Source organism: Corythoichthys intestinalis, chromosome 16, assembly GCF_030265065.1.
Source record: "Corythoichthys intestinalis isolate RoL2023-P3 chromosome 16, ASM3026506v1, whole genome shotgun sequence".
NCBI lineage: Eukaryota > Metazoa > Chordata > Actinopteri > Syngnathiformes > Syngnathidae > Corythoichthys > Corythoichthys intestinalis.
This window is the reverse complement of record NC_080410.1, coordinates 45,273,831-45,286,790: the sequence shown is the minus strand read 5'-3', so window position 1 is coordinate 45,286,790 and position 12,960 is coordinate 45,273,831. Positions and strand designations below refer to the sequence as shown.

At 37.1% G+C, this 12,960-nt stretch overlaps 1 pseudogene; it reads left to right on the top strand.

The window, feature by feature from the left end:
- Nucleotides 1–3,422: 3,422 nt before the first annotated feature.
- On the top strand, nt 3,423–5,956 carry LOC130932190 (immunoglobulin lambda-1 light chain-like; annotated as a pseudogene).
- Nucleotides 5,957–12,960: the final 7,004 nt, after the last annotated feature.

Sequence of the window (12,960 nt, the reverse complement as noted above, 5' to 3'; positions counted from 1 at the left end):
GCACCTACAACGGCACTTCTCGGGCAAAAACGTGAGAACCGGAGAAGAGAGCGGGTCGCTGCGTGAGTCCGGCCGGAAAACGGCGCCCCACTATTTGATAAGTACTGCTCTAAACTAAGATGCTTGGGATTTGTTATGTGATCAGACAATTTGCATTCATGGTGCAAAAATGAATTGAACAAGAAATGATTGACAAATAAGGATTTATAAACTCATGACATGTAGTTTTTCATTGAATCAAGTAAGTTGTTACATTTATCCTTTTTAAAGCATCCAGTGGGGCAACACAATGCAATGATACAAATTATGTCCACGACTGCGTAAATCGGAATCGATTTGATAAGTTTCATTGGATTTCCTTAAAAAAAAAACACAAAAAAAAAGGTGAGCTGATGAATAAGGACGCGAGCGAAAGCGAGTCTTCGCGCTCGGCTAATGAAGCGGCGACTCGCTGCCTTCCCAGGATGCACCTGTGGCCCTTTTTTCTCTCCATCTTTGAATGAATGCAAAAAAGCGGTCATATTTCACTTCACTTAAATCACACCGAGCTGGCGGGAAGTCCCCAGATTTTTGCTGACGGGCAAGTAATGACCGATTGAAAACCTGGAGGGCCGGCAGCGAATTGTCAAGTATAGTTCAAAAGGCGTCAATAGACGTTCAATCAATTAGAAATGGGAGAGGCTGGCAGAAAATTCTACAAAACGACTAATAAACAGAAAAACATGCTGTTTTCATGCTTCTGCTCAGGTTTGAATTGAGCTTATCACGAGTAGACGTCCAATCCGTTTGAAGTGGGAGGGTGGCAGCGAATGAACGTTCATTCGCTGCCATCCCTCCCACTTCAAACGGATTGGACATCTATGTCTGTCAGTGGTGGCCAACACCAGGCAATTTTGGAGCATTTCACATCATTTCCTGATGATTTTCAGTCACTTCCTTTTGCTTTTCGAGCATTTACAGGTCACTTCCTGTTGATTTTGGTTCGTTACAGGTCACCTCCTGTTGATTTGGGGTTACTGAAAAGGAGGTGACTCAAGAATGTCCCCAAATCGACAGGAGGTAAACTGTAAATAACCTAAATTCAACAGGAAGTGACTTGTAAATGCCCACAAGACTGGCTGTGAATGCTCTGGTTTCAGTGCTATTGATGGCGCTAGATGTCCAATCCAGCCAAAATAACTGGATTCATAACTGGTTGCCATCTAAGGCAACCAGTAAACGGAGACATACAGTAATTCTTATGGAAGAATTTGGTAGCAGTATGTTGGTTCCTTTATTTTATTTTTTTAAACAGAGACACCTTTTTAAAGCTATACATTAAAGATGTCCCGATCCATCGGGTTGCTGATCGATCGGGTCCGATCACATCATTTTAAAAGTATCGGATTCGGCAAAAAAATATCGGACATGCCTTTTTTAAATATATATATATTTTTTAATTAAATCGTTTTCTAATTGTATTTAACGTTACAGACAAAATGTCTTACATTCATCCAGAGTCTAGTTTTGGCTTAAAGTAGGGCTATAAAATTTATCGCGTAAACGGCGGTAATTAATTTTTTTTCAATGAATCACGTTGAAATATTTAATGCAATTAACGCATGCGCTGCACGACCCACTCACGCATTGTCGCGTGCAATCTATAATGGCGCCGGTTTACCTATATGTAGAGCTAACAGGCAGCTTAAAATGAGTAGAGAGAATTTTGGCAGTCTTTGGAGCCTCTTTTTAATTGGCTAAAGCCTTAAAATCCCTCTCTCAACAATTAGAAATGTCGTGGGAAGCAATGTGGGGAAGAATGATAGTGGTTGGTCTTTTCCTTAACACCCTATGTTTCCTCCCAACGCAGAGAAGATATATCAAATGGTGCCACAACGCACAGTCATGGTTGCACTTCCCATCATGCATTTGGGCAGAACAGTTAAATGGCTACAGTATCAGTTACTGAAAGCTCAACAAATACACTAGATGGCAATATTTAGTCACAATATACAAAGTCACATTTATCCTTTAAGAATTACAAGTCTTTCTATGCGTGGATCCCTCTCACAGAAAGAATGTTAATAATGTAAATGCCATCTTGAGGATTTATTGTCATAATGAACAAATACAGTACTTATATACTGTATGTTGAATGTATATATTTGTCCGAGTTTTATTCATTTTTTTCTTAATGCATTGCCAAAATGTATATGATCGGGAAAAATTATCAGGAATGACTGGAATTGAATCGGGAGCAAAAAAAAAAAAAAAGCAATCGGATCGGGAAATATAGGGATCGGCAGATACTCAAACTAAAACGATCGGATCGGGAGCAAAAAAAACATGATTGGAACAACCCTACGATATAGATTCTTGGTGTGAAGCATACTGATTACCTTTTGGGCTACAAAGTATCACGATATATCGCCTTTTCAAGACAGTATATTGTCACACCCCGACTGGAAAGACTGTATCTTGTCAGTCCTGTGATGAGTCCGTTTAACCCTGGATGAAGCTGCTGGGAAGGAAGAACTCTTGGCTTCTTGATTCTTTATAGGGCAATCATTGAACTCGTGATTGCAGCCAGCCATCACAGTCAAAATGGATTGGACGTCTAACACTGTCAACGGCACTGAAAGATGAGCAGTGAGAGCCAGTCCTCCCAATTTAATTGACTTGGATGTCCATTGCCGTAAATGGCAGTCAAATGAGTTAAATCCTAATCACTAGAGGTGGCCGATACTATAGGGTAGTCGATGATATCGGCCGATAAAATCATTTTAAAGTGATATCAGATAATATCGATATCAGATTTTTCATTATCGGTTTTGGGCCAATGTGCATGTTGCATTCAAAGTGAATGTAGAAGCCTTCTGCCTTTGTACAAGGGCTGGTCACACCTTAATTTTCACAGTTTTTGGGAAAACCTTAAAGTTGTTACATGTTAATATGTTAAGTCCACGATCGCATATATCGGTATCGGTTTGGTATCAGATTTTTGGAGTTGGACAATATTAGGACATCGGTTGTCAGTTAAAAAGTCAGGATGGGACAACTCCACTTTTCACTGTAGTATATCAACTTTTGAGTGCGCTTTGGGTAGCATCCAGAGTATATTTCAGTTTGTGATTTTTTTATTACTGTTTATTATTTCATTGTCATTCATTTAGTTTTATGAGCATGTTAATGATTTATAATTGTGTTTATTCATATACATATTTATAATATATAAATATTTACACACATTTTGGGCCATGTTGGCCACACTTGTACTGTACCAAATGTTTATACTGTGGCCAACATAACCCAAGAAGTGTTGATGGCAAGTCTTAATGAGTTGGAAATTAGATTAAAATAAGTAGTTACCAGCCTTATAAAGGTTTGAGCAAAATCAAATACTTTAAATGTATAAAGCCTCCCCAGCCTTCCACCCCCTTTAGAAAGTACTTCCTCTCCATCTCATTTAAAAGCTGTGGGGCGCATCCAGAACTGCTTCACTGATGTTCAGCAACACCATGTTGGGGATTCTCTGCCTTTTCATCGCCGCGCTTACTCGTGAGACCCTCTTTGACATTTCTCCTCCACACGTTGGAGTAGGCTAACAGTTGTTGTTTTTGTCTGTTGACAGGTGGTGACGCGGCCATAGTGCTGACCCAGACGCCGGCAGTTCGGAGCGCTTCTGTAGGAGAAGAGGTGGTTCTCAATTGCAACATTCAGAGAAATGATGGCAATTATGTCGGCTTTTATAGGCAGTTTCCTGGAGACGCTCCTCAGTTAATTCTGCAGCATCACCATGTATTGTCCTCAACTCTCTATGAATCAGGATTCTCCTCTAGTCAGTTCGATGCCAAAGCGTCCTCCAGTGTGGGTTACCAATTCATCATTAAACAGGCAAAGGCAGAAGATTCTGCTGAGTATTATTGTAGCACGTGGGATAGCTCCGTTAGTGAAGCAGTATCACAGTGAAATACGCAGTGACAAAAACTGGCTCATCTTACTTCTGCTTTTATGTTGAGTCAACATGTCAGATTCTTACCTGTGCAGGAGAAGCGATGCTACTTAGAATGATATGATGTACAATTTGTAAGAAGGCACTGGATTTTGCCTGATCCGGGGGTGTCCAAGTCATTGTTTTTTGACGGGCCACATGATATTTCTGGTTTCCTTCAAATGGGATGATAAGGAAGGCTGCTGAGTTTTGGAGAGATTTATTGGGGAGGCCGAAGTGCAGTCAAAAAAAAAATTGTGCTTATCCCACAATTAGGCTTTTTCTCTTCAATGCGTTGTTGTTGTGTCTAATTCGTTGACTTGTTGCTTTTCCAAGGTTTGCATTGACGATGCCCCTCTGATGGACGTTTCCATCACGGTGCCCACTTGACGGACGTGTGGACGTTCAGCAAAACCGCTGACGAGGAGTTAAAAGACACTGGAGTGAATGTTGACATCTCGGATTCAAAGAAAATGTCTTAAAGAAGTCCAGGGCTCACGTTGAGAAGTCGTGTCAGTTTTTGTACGGCCGTCAGCACGAGTGTCATCACTGTGGTATTCGGCGGCGGAACCAAGCTGCTTGTGACAAGTAAGTACTTTGAATTGATCATCAAATGTGGTACATTTATGCATGTACTAATCTTTAAATGCCTATTTGAATTTATTTGTTGAAATTTTTCATTATTGTTTCATCTTTTGCATTTTTGACACTTAATAGGTAATTTTATTGTACGATAATGTGCAGATAAACACAAAAAATACATTAAAAAATATTTACAGCTCAAGAGTAATTAATATATATCTGTTTGGTTGGTCATATTTTTTTTTATATAATTGATTTATGAATGGTTGTATACTGCACTTTGGCATTTTTTCATTAATCTGTGTGAGTACCATCATTGAAAATGATTACATATTTTTACTAAGAGCCCTTTTTATTTACTTCCTTTTGTTGCACATTTCATTTTCAATTTTTTTTTATATAATGAAAATGTATGATTGAGTTTGGTTCCCTAAATCATAAAATTATGCAGTAGCTATTATTTATGTGTCATATTTTAAATAATTTATACATGTATTCTTTTGTGATAAATTCCTTCATTTTAGTCGTTGGTGGTCTGGTATATTTTTGATATACTTTTAGTGAGGTACCTTTGGCAATTCAGGTACAGTAAACAATACATTTGTTCATTTTTTTTGTTGCAAATTTAGTGTTTAAATGTTTTACAATTCTTAATCACGACTAATTTTTTGTTTGCTATAGACATTATAAACCATGTCATAAATTAAGATATCATTTGTTTTTAAAATGTTATGATGACAAAGTATTTGGGATGCTTTTTAAATAGCAATGAGTGCACTTCTGCCCAAATGTAAAGTATTCAGATGAGACTGAACATGGATTTATGCAGTCTTAAGAGTTCATGGGTTCTCAAACTGTAGGTCGGGGGCCAAAACGTTTGTTGTAATCATCTTATAACATCATGCCACTATGTCATTTCTGTATTAATTTTACTGATTAACCTATGTACTTTGGTCTTGGTGCTGTAAACTAACAGATCTGATCCCTCCAGGCTCTGACGTGAGTCCCCCCGTGGTGACTGTCTTCCCCCCGTCCAATGACGAGCTCCAGTCCAAAGAGGCCACTCTAGTCTGCGTGGTCACTCAGTCCACCCCGTATGCTGACGTCACTTGGCTGGCTCGCGGCGGTCCGGCAACGGGCCCCGTTGCCACCGGTCCTGCCACGCGAGAAACGAACGGCAACTACAAAATCAGCAGCTATCTCACCGTGTAGACGTCCGAATGGAACTCGGATGTCCCATACACTTGTAAGGTGTCTTTGTGCTCCCAGTCTGCTGAAAACACCATCAGCAAGTCCACGTGTGCAACTTAGCAACACCGCAACAATGTGTATGCATGTTTGTAGTGAGTGGTTTTTTCCGCATTCTGCTTTAATTGTACTAGAACGACTCAATGTACTTCAATAAAAAAAATATGTCATCGTTTTTTAGACTGAGTATGTTCAGATTTAAGCTCATATTCTTATCACACTTTACAAATATGCAAAATGAAGCACTATTATTTTGTCCAAAATACTGTTTTGTGTTTACTTAGTTCCCTAAAATGATGTAACACACCAAATTAAAAATGATGACTAGTAGTGTAACAATATATTAAAAAGTGTAGCGTTAAAGGTTATCGATATGCTTCTACCATGAATCGGATTTGAAAAGGTGTCACGGTTTCATAAAAGTATAAGGAACCAACAGGTTGCAACCAAAGTCTTCTTTTAGAATAGTGTCTACATTAGCTGACTGGTCGCTATTGACGGTGCTCGACATCCAATTTATTTTGACCGGATTGGACGTCTAGCGAGCGTCAATTGAATTGAAGCCAAAGCATGTCTTGTGGGCGTTCACAGTACACTTCCTGTTCATTTTAGGGTATTTACAGGTGACTCATTGCCAAGCATTGGCTTCAACTGACGGCCATAGACGCCCAATCCGTTTGAAGTGGGAGGGATGGCAGCGAATGAACAAATCGAACGTCTACTTGTGATAAACACGTATTGTCTCAGGTGGATTTTTGCATTTACGAATGGATGAAAGTTATTAAGTTATTAGGTATTTACATATAACTACCCAATAATTGAATTTCAAAGGAAATATTACCATTATGAATGTTTTAAATACTTTTCTTCCCAATTCATTGTCAAGTTGTTGATGTTTTTAAATTCATAATGTTTCAAAGAGTCCTCTATAAAGGGTTAAATGTGAGAGTAACTACAAAATGATGACTATTTTGGGACTTGTTACATTTTATACAAGTCCTTGAACTCTACATTTATTCAACATGATAATCCACTGTGTTCTCATAAAGTTTTCATTCAAAAACCATAGAATTCACTACCCAGCTAACGGATATGTTTACTAAACAGTTGCACTTGATCGTTTGAGAATTGCATGCATGCTGCACTCTAGTGGCTGAAAAAAAAATAGCATTAGTTTATAAAGAACTTGAAGGGAAAGAAAGACACCCTTCATATAAATGACCATCATTTAAAAGATGTTTTTTTTTTTAAAGTTTTTAAAAATTTATTTATTATTATTATTATTATTTATATATTTATTTATTAAATGAAGTACTAGTCTGGTCTGATACTCCCATTGTGGTCACTCATGATGTTTTATTTATTAGTAGCCAAGTTAGGTAGAGTAGCTAAAAACTTACCGTATTTTTCGGACTATAAGTCGCATTTGAGTATAAGTCGCACTAGCCATAAAATGCCCAACGAAGAGGAAAAAAACATATATAAGTCGCACTGGAGTATGTCTCATTTTGAGGGGATATTTACTTGATAAAATCCAACACATAGAACAGATATGTCATCTTGAGAGGCAATTTCAAATAAAAATACAGTAGAGAACAAACATGCTGAATAAGTGTTCAGTATGATAATGGTACATGATGCATGAACAACAAAATGCAAACGTGGCCGGTGTGTTAACATAACATAGCTATTAAGAGTTATTCAGATAACTATAGCATAAAGAACATGCTGACAAGTTTACCAAGCCATCAGTGTCACTCCAAAACACCAAAATAACATGTGAAATGATGTCATAATGTGTAAATAATTTCACACATAAGTTATTATTACGTTATTATTAAACGGTACTATAACCTATACATAATGTCATTAAGCCAAAGAATTACAAAAAAAAAAAAAAAAAAAAAAAAATCATTGGATTCCAGTGGGAAAAAACAATCTACAGAACTAGAGCAGCATTTGTCTAAAGAGCATGAGTGCCCTCTAGTGGAGAAAACATTTCGTACCATGAAATTAAAAGGGTCATATCTCCGGTTTTCCGTGGTCAATTGGTGCTACCTTAGTTCATTATATTCACCCATAGACACCATGTGAGGGGGGCTCATAACCAACTAATAAGAATGAATGTGAGTCAAAGGGGGATGTGATTAGGTAGAGTGTCCACAGTTCAACAATGTAAGGTGGGGAACCCAGTATTATGTCAATTACCTATAAGTGTGGATATGTTGACATCCTATTCTAGTCTACCTGATTGCTAATCCTGGCACCGACAATCTCTCTCCCTGAGTCTAGCTGAAAAAGTAAGTTTTCAAATTGTGAATTTTTTTATCCCTCTGATAAAGAAAAAAAAAGAGAAAGACAAAAAAGTGATAACTTGAATGTCCCGATAGGGTGGCTGATAATATTGGTCCGATGAAAGCATTTTAAAATCAGATAATATTGACATAGGTTTTTCATTATCAGTTTTGGGCCAATACGCATGTTGCCTTCAAAGTGAACGTCGAAGCCTTCTGCATTTGTGCAAGGGCTGGTCACAGCTTAGCACAGCGGTCAGAGGTTGGTAGTACGTGTTACATTTACTCTGATACATTTACTTGAGTAACTTTTTGAGAAAAATGTACTTCTTAGAGTAGTTTGACAACACAATATTTTTTGCTTTTTCTTGGGTAGATTTGTGAAGAAGAAACACGACTCTTAATCCTCTACTTTGGGCTCCACTGGAGTCGTTACATTTTTTTCCCTCTTTATTCTACAAAAGGCTGCGCCAATGAGACGTTGCAACAATGGCCATATGCTCTATTATCCTAAGCAAAGGTAATATGTTTTTTTTTTTTCAAATAGGGGGCGCTCATGCTCTTTGGACGGATTTTTCAAGCTTTGTTCTGGTCTGAATTTGATGATTTTCGTGTCATCTTTTTGTCTTAATACGGTCATATAGTAGGTCATTGTACAGTTTAATAATAACAGTTCATATTAGAGATGTCCCGATCTCGTCATTTTCAAAGTATCGGAATCGGCAAAAAAATATCGGCCATGCCTTTAATATATATATGTATTTTAATTAAATCGTTTTCTAATTGTATTTAACGTCACAGACATAATATGTTACACTCATCCAGAGTCTTTAGTTTAGGCTTAAGGTAGGGTTATCAAAAAATATCCCGATAACGGCGGCAATTAAGTTGTTAAAAAATGTGTCACGTTAAAATTTTTATGACCCTCTCACTCAATCTGTAATGACGCCATTTCACTAGAGAGATGAAAGGCAGTGCAAAATGAGTAGAGTGAATTTTGGCAGCCTTTGGAGCCTTTTTTTAATTGGCTAAAGCCTTGCAATAACTCTCCCTATGATTAGAAATATCATGGGGAGCAGTGTGAGGAAGCAATGTGGCAATTTATCTTTGTCTTAACACCTTAAGTCAGGGGTGGCCATTACGTCGATCGCGATCGACCAGTCGATCGCAACGCTAGTGTGGGTAGCTCGCAGCATCAAAAAAAAAAAAAAAAAAAAAAATTTTTTTTTTTTTTTTTTGATGTACATAGTTAATTATGTTATGTGAGCAAACATAATTTACCGTCAATTTTTTATTTATATTTTTTTAGATGTACACAGTTATTTGTGTTTCTCATATGTTGCTCACAAAGCATAATTACTGTAACTGTACATTTAAATTTTTTTCTTTTTTTTAGTTCACCCTCCTCTCTTAAGGTAGATCGCGGGAGGTTGTCTCATTTAAAAGTAGATCTTGGAGCAAAAAACTTTGAGCACCCCTGCCTTAAGTTATTTCCCAACACGGAGAAGATATATCAATTGGTAGCACGACGCACAGTCATGGTTCCACTTCCCATCATGCATTTGGGATGGCCGCAGTATCATTTACTGAAAGCTCAACAAATACACTAGATGGCAATATTGAGTCACAATATACAAAGTCACAAGTCTTTCTATCCGTGGATCCCTCTCACAGAAAGAATGTTAATAATGTAAATGCCATCTTGAGAATTTATTGTCATAATGAACAAATACAGTACTTATGTACTGTATGTTGAATGTATATATTTGTCCGAGTTTTATTCGGACCGGAATCGGATCGGGAAATATCGGGATCGGCAGATACTCAAACTAAAACGATAGGGATCGGATCGGGAGCAAAAAAACATGATCGGAACAACCCTAGTTCATATAGATGACGTGGTTCTGAGAAAAAAAATACTTTTTTTGTTTAGTTTTAAAAAAGACATTGTAAGCCGTTTCTCACAATGTTAATTATTCATTGAGTATTCTTTTCAATGAATATTGTTTCACTTGTACTTGAGTAACATTTTGGATGACTACTTTACTTGAGTAATAGTATTTAAAAGTGACACCACATCCACTTGAGTGAAATTTTTGGCTCCTTAACCCACCTCTGCCCAGCAGTTATGCTGATTGCCCAATAGACTAAGATGCTTGGGATTTGTTATGTGAGCAGACAATTTGCCTTCATGGTGCAAAAATGAATTGAAAAACAAATAATTGAAAAATAATGAATTATAAACTTGCAAAATACCAGGCTGTTCAAATACTTATTTCACTTATCCACTGTAATTTTTCGTTGAATCATGTAAGTTGTTACATTTATCCTGATTAAAGCATCCAATGGTGCATCACAAACAATTATCCATGATATGTAAAGTCAGCAACCGCATATATCAGAACCGGTTTGATAACGATGTGGGATTTTGGGAGTTGGACAACATCGGGTTACGAAGAAAAAAACAAATCATAATTAGTGTATGAATGGGTTAAAGTCAGTGAGTGCAGACTAATGAAGGCATATTTACAGTAACCACTACTTTAATAAAGTTAGTTTACTTTCGTCACTCTTTAATTAAGGGGTCCTCGATTCACGACGTAGTTCTGATTCCACGGTGACTGTAATTAATGTTGATTAAAATCACTTGATAAAATTAGATGATCAAAGAAAACAAGAATACATTGAAATCCATTTACTTTAGGACTAGTAAATGTTGCTTGCAAATAAGTTCATCATGTGATTATTCTTTAATTGTCATTAATTAATTAATGGTCATGATGTTACATTATGAACATTATGTTGAAATGCGTAGGGGGGAAATACAAAGTTCCATTGGATTTCTTTCTCAAAAAAGGTGTGACGATGCAAAAAGACGCGAGCGAAAGCGAGTCTTCACGCTCGGCTAATGAAGCGGCGACTTGCTACCGTCCCAGGATGCACCTGGGGGCCTTTTTTTCTCCTCTTCTTTGACTGAATGCAAAAAAAGCGGTCTTATTTCACTTCACTTAAATCACACCAAGCTGTCAGGAAGTCCCCAGATTTTTGCTGACGGGCAAATAACCACTGCTGGAAAACTGGAGGGCTGGCAGCGAATTGTCATGTCTCGGTGCAAAAGGCGTCGATAGAAGTTCATCGATTGGAAGTGGGAGAGGCTGGCCGGAAATTCTAAAAAACAACTAATAAACAGAAAAACAAGCTATTCTTATGCTTCTGCTGTGGTTTGAATTGAGCTTATCACTTGTAGACGTCCAATCCATTTGAAGTGTGAGGGATGGCAGCGAATGAACGAATGTGCATTCACTGTCATCTGTCGCTGCCAGACCTCACAGTCAAAATGGATTGGATGTCTGACATCATCAGTGGCACTGAAAGATGAGCATTCAGAGCCAGTCCTCCCAATTTAAATGACTTGGATGTCTAATTAAATGCTCTTCACTAAAGTTGTCCGATATTATTGGTCGTCGATAATATTGGCTGATAAAAGTGTTTCAAAATGACATCGGATAATGTCGACTTTTTTTAAATTTTCAATTTTGGGCCAATATGCATGTTGCCTTCAGGGTTTAGCAGTTATACTTATTGTTATAGTGGTGCAATATAGACACTTTTTCCATAACTGCAGTTGAAGTTGTTCTCCTCTTTTTCCCAGAATATTTATTTGGAAAACCTGTAAGTTGTTACATTTCTCATTATACAAGCATCCATTGAGGCATCACAATACAATCGGTCATAATATGTTAAATCCACGACCAGATCGGTACCGTATCGGTTTGAGATCGGGATTAGATTTTTGGATTTCGACAATATGGGCATATATATATCAGCTATAGAGTGTTGTTTGGATCATATCCAGAGTATATTTCAATATTTTTATCACTATTTATTATTTGAATGTCATCAATGTAGTTTTATGAACATTTTAATCATTTATAATTGTGCTTATGAAATAAATATTTTAGGGCTGTCAAAATTATCGCGTTAACGGGCGGTAATTAATTTTTTAATTTAATCACGTTAAAATGTTTGACGCAATTAACGCAAACGCAAAAATCGACACGTAGTAACCTGTAATTGCTCAATAATGAAGATGATGTTATCGGTAGTTGTTGATATCGGCCGATAAAAGTGTTTCAAAATGACATCGGATAATACTGACATTGTTTTTTTTTTCATGATCAATTTTGGGCCAATATGTATTTTGCCTTCAGGTTTAGCAGTTATGCTTATTTTTGTAGTAGTGCAATATAGGCACTTTTTCCATTACTTCAAGTTTTTCTCCTATGTTTCACAGAATGTTTATTTGGAAAACCTTGAAGTTGTTACATTTATCCTTATACAAGCATCCAGTGAGACAACACAATACAATTACCCATAATATGTTACATAAATCCAAGATCGCATCAGTAACGTATCGGTCTGAGATCGGGATTGGATTTTTCGAGTTTGACAGTATCGGGATGTCGGTTGAAAAGTCATTTTCGGACAACTCTGCTATTCACTGTATATCAACTATAGAGTGTTGTTTGGATCATATCCAGAGTATATTTCAATACTTGTATTATTCATTATTTTAATTTAATTATTTTTGTGAACATTTTAGTCATTTATAATTGTGTTTATTAATGTATATATTTATATTATAAAAATAATCACACACATTTCAAGTCATGTTGGAATGGAATAGAATTTTATTGTCATCATCATCGGTATCATTGACAATCATTGACAGTTACAAAATGTGATATGATTTGCCCGAAGGAACCAAAGAAGAAGACAAAGGTGGACGGGATGAAGCATATGCTTATCAGTTTCCCGTCCCCCATACAACCAAAGACGCACATTCGGGCATGGAACATACATCAA